The sequence below is a fragment of the Micropterus salmoides genome, unplaced genomic scaffold, assembly GCF_014851395.1.
Source record: "Micropterus salmoides isolate LMB-PRFRI ecotype aquatic unplaced genomic scaffold, ASM1485139v1 Ms_hic_scaffold_4552, whole genome shotgun sequence".
NCBI lineage: Eukaryota > Metazoa > Chordata > Actinopteri > Centrarchiformes > Centrarchidae > Micropterus > Micropterus salmoides.
This window is the reverse complement of record NW_024043987.1, coordinates 1-5934: the sequence shown is the minus strand read 5'-3', so window position 1 is coordinate 5934 and position 5934 is coordinate 1. Positions and strand designations below refer to the sequence as shown.

The following is a 5934-nucleotide window of genomic DNA, read 5'->3' as shown; positions in this document are numbered from 1 at the left end:
TGCCGCACTACACCGCTCCTCTGCACCCTGCATGGCCAAAGGAGAGCAGTGTCAATCGGGCCTCATCGCCAAAAAGGGTCATATCGAAGAAGAGTGAGGGCTTGAAGTCAACCCTGCGCTACGCTGCGTGACAAATGACGGGCAGAGTCTGCCCGACACACGTGCCAAGGTCAGCGCGGGCGCCGTCCTCGTAGTATAGGGACGTACTCAGCCTGTCACGCGGAAGACCGGGGTTCGATTCCCCGACGGGGAGACTGGACTTTTCTACCAGCTGCTGATTATTCACCAAGAAAGACCAAAAGAATAACAGCAGCATCGAGCGTGACGCCGCTGTCCGACCGAGGCGAGGATATGCTTAGCTTCCCATTAACAAAAGACAATAAGCCAAGCAGAAAAAGGCAATAGCAACACTGACTGTATGAGTCAATTTCTCAGTTCCTGTCTGTCGCCTTTTAGCAAGTCGTGTTGTATTGTGTACCCCGGAGTATACATTGTGCGGCTGTCAAAAAATCTGAGTGAGTACAGTTTGCTTTTTATAGCGCGTTTACAGGACAACTTGGAGAGAATCTGCAATTGGCTCACACGCATCCTACACCCCGGGCATGGTCAAAGCTACACCCAGCTGCTACTGCCAATCGGCTTGATACTCCCTCACTCCAAAGGTGTCCCAGCTACCCTCGACAAAATCGCGACTGTTTGCGGTCTGGCTCCAGTAGCAAACTACAGCATTAGGCTGTCTTTAAACAACTGCTGAGTGTCTATGGGATCAAGTTGCATAATCATCTCGGGCCTAAACTCCCGCAACTGGCTCCTGGCTGCTGAGCCTGCAGTGCCGACCTCTGCAGCTAATCCAGCGTGCAGCAGCTCGGCTGGTCTCAGCCTACCCAAGTTCTGCCGCACTACACCGCTCCTCTGCACCCTGCACTGGCCAAAGGAGAGCAGTGTCAATCGGGCCTCATCGCCAAAAAGGGTCATATCGAAGAAGAGTGAGGGCTTGAAGTCAACGCCCTGCGCTAGCTGCGTGACGAAATGACGGGCAGAGTCTGCCCGACACAGTGCCAAGGTCAGTGCGGGCGCCGTCCTCGTTAGTATAGTGGACAGTATCTCCGCCTGTCACGCGGAAGACCGGGGTTCGATTCCCGACGGAGAGACTGGATTTTCTACCAGCTGCTGATTATTCACCAAGAAAGACCAAAAAGCTCACACGCATCTACACCCCGGGCATGGTCAAAGCTACACCCCAGCCTGCTACTGCCAATCGGCTTGATACTCCCTCACTCCAAAGGTGTCCCAGCTACCCTCGACAAAATCGCGACTGTTTGCGGTCCTGGCTCCAGTAGCAAACTACAGCATTAGGCTGTCTTTAAACAACTGCTGAGTGTCTATGGGATCAAGTTGCATAATCATCTCGGGCCTAAACTCCCGCAACTGGCTCCTGGCTGCTGAGCCTCCATGTGCCGACCTCTGCAGCTAATCCAGCGTGCAGCAGCTCGGCTGGTCTTCAGCCTACCCAAGTTCTGCCGCACTACACCGCTCCTCTGCACCTGCACTGGCCAAAGGAGAGCAGTGTCAATCGGGCCTCATCGCCAAAAAGGGTCATATCGAAGAAGAGTGAGGGCTTGAAGTCAACGCCCTGCGCTACGCTGCGTGACGAAATGACGGGCAGAGTCTGCCCGACACACGTGCCAAGGTCAGCGCGGGCGCCGTCCTCGTTAGTATAGTGGACAGTATCTCCGCCTGTCACGCGGAAGACCGGGGTTCGATTCCCCGACGGGGAGACTGGACTTTTCTACCAGCTGCTGATTATTCACCAAGAAAGACCAAAAGAATAACAGCAGCATCGAGCGTGACGCCGCTGTCCGACCGAGGCGAGGATATGCTTAGCTTCCCCATTAACAAAAGACAATAAGCCAAGCAGAAAAAGGCAATAGCAACACTTGACTGTATGAGTCAATTTCTCAGTTCCTGTCTGTCGCCTTTATTAGCAAGTCGTGTTGTATTGTGTACCCGGAGCTATACATTGTGCGGCTGTCAAAAAATCTGAGTGAGTACAGTTTGCTTTTTATAGCGCGTTTACAGGACAACTTGGAGAGAATCTGCAATTGGCTCACACGCATCCTACACCCGGGCATGGTCAAAGCCTACACCCCAGCCTGCTACTGCCAATCGGCTTGATACTCCCTCACTCCAAAGGTGTCCCAGCTACCCCTCGACAAAATCGCGACTGTTTGCGGTCCTGGCTCCAGTAGCAAACTACAGCATTAGGCTGTCTTTAAACAACTGCTGAGTGTCTATGGGATCAAGTTGCATAATCATCTCGGGCCTAAACTCCCGCAACTGGCTCCTGGCTGCTGAGCCTGCATGTGCCGACCTCTGCAGCTAATCCAGCGTGCAGCAGCTCGGCTGGTCTTCAGCCTACCCAAGTTCTGCCGCACTACACCGCTCCTCTGCACCCTGCACTGGCCAAAGGAGAGCAGTGTCAATCGGGCCTCATCGCCAAAAAGGGTCATATCGAAGAAGAGTGAGGGCTTGAAGTCAACGCCCTGCGCTACGCTGCGTGACAAAATGACGGGCAGAGTCTGCCCGACACACGTGCCAAGGTCAGCGTTGGCGCCGTCCTCGTTAGTATAGTGGACAGTAGCAAACTACAGCATTAGGCTGTCTTTAAACAACTGCTGAGTGTCTATGGGATCAAGTTGCATAATCATCTCGGGCCTAAACTCCCGCAACTGGCTCCTGGCTGCTGAGCCTCCATGTGCCGACCTCTGCAGCTAATCCAGCGTGCAGCAGCTCGGCTGGTCTTCAGCCTACCCAAGTTCTGCCGCACTACACCGCTCCTCTGCACCTGCACTGGCCAAAGGAGAGCAGTGTCAATCGGGCCTCATCGCCAAAAAGGGTCATATCGAAGAAGAGTGAGGGCTTGAAGTCAACGCCCTGCGCTACGCTGCGTGACAAAATGACGGGCAGAGTCTGCCGACACACGTGCCAAGGTCAGCGCGGGCGCCGTCCTCGTTAGTATAGTGGACAGTATCTCCGCCTGTCACGCGGAAGACCGGGGTTCGATTCCCCGACGGGGAGACTGGACTTTTCTACCAGCTGCTGATTATTCACCAAGAAAGACCAAAAGAATAACAGCAGCATCGAGCGTGACGCCGCTGTCCGACCGAGGCGAGGATATGCTTAGCTTCCCCATTAACAAAAGACAATAAGCCAAGCAGAAAAAGGCAATAGCAACACTTGACTGTATGAGTCAATTTCTCAGTTCCTGTCTGTCGCCTTTATTAGCAAGTCGTGTTGTATTGTGTACCCCGGAGCTATACATTGTGCGGCTGTCAAAAAATCTGAGTGAGTACAGTTTGCTTTTTATAGCGCGTTACAGGACAACTTGGAGAGAATCTGCAATTGGCTCACACGCATCCTACACCGGGCATGGTCAAAGCCTACACCCCAGCCTGCTACTGCCAATCGGCTTGATACTCCCTCACTCCAAAGGTGTCCCAGCTACCCCTCGACAAAATCGCGACTGTTTGCGGTCCTGGCTCCAGTAGCAAACTACAGCATTAGGCTGTCTTTAAACAACTGCTGAGTGTCTATGGGATCAAGTTGCATAATCATCTCGGGCCTAAACTCCCGCAACTGGCTCCTGGCTGCTGAGCCTGCATGTGCCGACCTCTGCAGCTAATCCAGCGTGCAGCAGCTCGGCTGGTCTTCAGCCTACCCAAGTTCTGCCGCACTACACCGCTCCTCTGCACCCTGCACTGGCCAAAGGAGAGCAGTGTCAATCGGGCCTCATCGCCAAAAAGGGTCATATCGAAGAAGAGTGAGGGCTTGAAGTCAACGCCCTGCGCTACGCTGCGTGACGAAATGACGGGCAGAGTCTGCCGACACACGTGCCAAGGTCAGCGTGGGCGCCGTCCTCGTTAGTATAGTGGACAGTATCTCCGCCTGTCACGCGGAAGACCGGGGTTCGATTCCCCGACGGGAGACTGGACTTTTCTACCAGCTGCTGATTATTCACCAAGAAAGACCAAAAGAATAACAGCAGCATCGAGCGTGACGCCGCTGTCCGACCGAGGCGAGCGAGGATATGCTTAGCTTCCCATTAACAAAAGACAATAAGCCAAGCAGAAAAAGGCAATAGCAACACTTGACTGTATGAGTCAATTTCTCAGTTCCTGTCTGTCGCCTTTATTAGCAAGTCGTGTTGTATTGTGTACCCCGGAGCTATACATTGTGCGGCTGTCAAAAATCTGAGTGAGTACAGTTTGCTTTTTATAGCGCGTTTACAGGACAACTTGGAGAGAATCTGCAATTGGCTCACACGCATCCTACACCCGGGCATGGTCAAAGCCTACACCCCAGCCTGCTACTGCCAATCGGCTTGTACTCCTCACTCCAAAGGTGTCCCAGTACCCCTCGACAAAATCGCGACTGTTTGCGGTCCTGGCTCCAGTAGCAAACTACAGCATTAGGCTGTCTTTAAACAATGCTGAGTGTCTATGGGATCAAGTTGCATAATCATCTCGGGCCTAAACTCCCGCAACTGGCCTGGCTGCTGAGCCTCCATGTGCCGACCTCTGCAGCTAATCCAGCGTGCAGCAGCTCGGCTGGTCTTCAGCCTACCAAGTTCTGCCGACTACACCGCTCCTCTGCACCTGCATGGCCAAAGGAGAGCAGTGTCAATGGGCTCATCGAAAAAAGGGTCATATCGAAGAAGAGTGAGGGCTTGAAGTCAACGCCCTGCGCTACGCTGCGTGACGAAATGACGGGCAGAGTCTGCCGACACACGTGCCAAGGTCAGCGTGGGCGCGTCCTCGTTAGTATAGTGGACAGTATCTCCGCCTGTCACGCGGAAGACCGGGGTTCGATTCCCCGACGGGGAGACTGGACTTTTCTACCAGCTGCTGATTATTCACCAAGAAAGACCAAAAAGCTCACACGCATCTACACCCGGGCATGGCAAAGCCTACACCCCAGCTGCTACTGCCAATCGGCTGATACTCCCCACTCCAAAGGTGTCCCAGCTACCCTCGACAAAATCGCGGACTGTTGCGGTCCTGGCTCCAGTAGCAAACTACAGCATTAGGCTGTCTTTAAACAACTGCTGAGTGTCTATGGGATTCAAGTTGCATAATCATCTCGGGCTAAACTCCCGCAACTGGCTCCTGGCTGCTGAGCCTGCATGTGCGACCTCTGCAGCTAATCCAGCGTGCAGCAGCTCGGCTGGTCTTCAGCCTACCCAAGTTCTGCCGCACTACACCGCTCCTCGCACCCTGCACTGGCCAAAGGAGAGCAGTGTCAATCGGGCCTCATCGCAAAAACGGTAATATCGAAGAAGAGTGAGGGCTGAAGTCAACGCCCTGCGCTACGCTGCGTGACAAAATGACGGGCAGAGTCTGCCCGACAACAGTGCCAAGGTCAGCGTTGGCGCCGTCCTAGTAGTATAGTGGACAGTAGAAAACTACAGCATTAGGCTGTCTTTAAACAACTGCTGAGTGTCTATGGGATCAAGTTGCATAATCATCTCGGGCCTAAACTCCCGCAACTGGTCCGGCGGCTGAGCCTCCATGTGCCGACCTCTGCAGAATCCAGCGTGCAGCAGCTCGGCTGGTCTTCAGCCTACCCAAGTTCTGCCGCACTACACCGCTCCTCTGCACCCTGCATGGCCAAAGGAGAGCAGTGTCAATCGGGCCTCATCGCCAAAAAGGGTCATATCGAAGAAGAGTGAGGGCTTGAAGTCAACGCTGCGCTACGCTGCGTGACGAAATGACGGGCAGAGTCTGCCGACACACGTGCCAAGGTCAGCGCGGGCGCGTCCTCGTTAGTATAGTGGACAGTATCTCCGCCTGTCACGCGGAAGACCGGGGTTCGATTCCCCGACGGGGAGACTGGACTTTCTACCAGCTGCTGATTATTCACCAAGAAAGACCAAAA

At 54.0% G+C, this 5934-nt stretch overlaps 4 non-coding genes across 4 annotated transcripts; all 4 read left to right on the top strand.

Annotated features, from left to right (window-relative positions):
• Positions 1-1706: 1706 nt before the first annotated feature.
• trnad-guc lies at positions 1707-1778 on the top strand. Its single transcript has one exon. It is a non-coding gene; the product is annotated as a tRNA-Asp (tRNA).
• A 1228-nt stretch (positions 1779-3006) lies between these two features.
• On the top strand, positions 3007-3078 carry trnad-guc. Its single transcript has one exon. It is a non-coding gene; the product is annotated as a tRNA-Asp (tRNA).
• A 1733-nt stretch (positions 3079-4811) lies between these two features.
• On the top strand, positions 4812-4883 carry trnad-guc. The gene has a single exon. It is a non-coding gene; the product is annotated as a tRNA-Asp (tRNA).
• Positions 4884-5815: 932 nt separating this feature from the next.
• trnad-guc lies at positions 5816-5887 on the top strand. The gene has a single exon. It is a non-coding gene; the product is annotated as a tRNA-Asp (tRNA).
• The last annotated feature ends 47 nt before the right edge of the window (positions 5888-5934 follow it).